Source organism: Alligator sinensis, unplaced genomic scaffold (genome assembly GCF_000455745.1).
Source record: "Alligator sinensis unplaced genomic scaffold, ASM45574v1 scaffold264_1, whole genome shotgun sequence".
In the NCBI taxonomy this organism is placed as follows: Eukaryota; Metazoa; Chordata; order Crocodylia; family Alligatoridae; genus Alligator; species Alligator sinensis.
In genome coordinates this window covers 6221545-6221987 of record NW_005841831.1, presented here as the reverse complement: position 1 = coordinate 6221987, position 443 = coordinate 6221545, and positions in this window count along the sequence as shown.

The following is a 443-nucleotide window of genomic DNA, read 5'->3' as shown; positions in this document are numbered from 1 at the left end:
TCGGTTGTCTTGAACAGGGAGTGGGACATCCCTCCTGCCAGAGGTAGGGACAATCTCGGGGATAGCTCTGTCAGGCCTTGGGACAGCGCAGAGGTAGTTAGGAATCTTCTGGAAGGGATGGACTTTTTTAAATCTGCAGGTCCAGATGCCCTCCACCCAAGGGTGTTGAGGGAGCTGGCAGGGGTCATCGCAGAGCCCTTGGCCTGGCTGTATGAGCATTTGTGGTCATCTGGCCAGGTGCCATGGGATTGGAAACTAGCTAATGTGGTCCCCATTTTTAAGAAAGGGAGGAAGGAGGACCCAAGTAACTATAGGCCCATAAGCCTCACCCCGGTCCTCGGGAAGATCTTGGAGAAAATCATCAAGGAGCACATCTGTGGGGGCCTGCAGGGGAGATCATGCTCAGGGGCAATCAGCATGGGTTCATCAAAGGCAGGTCCTGC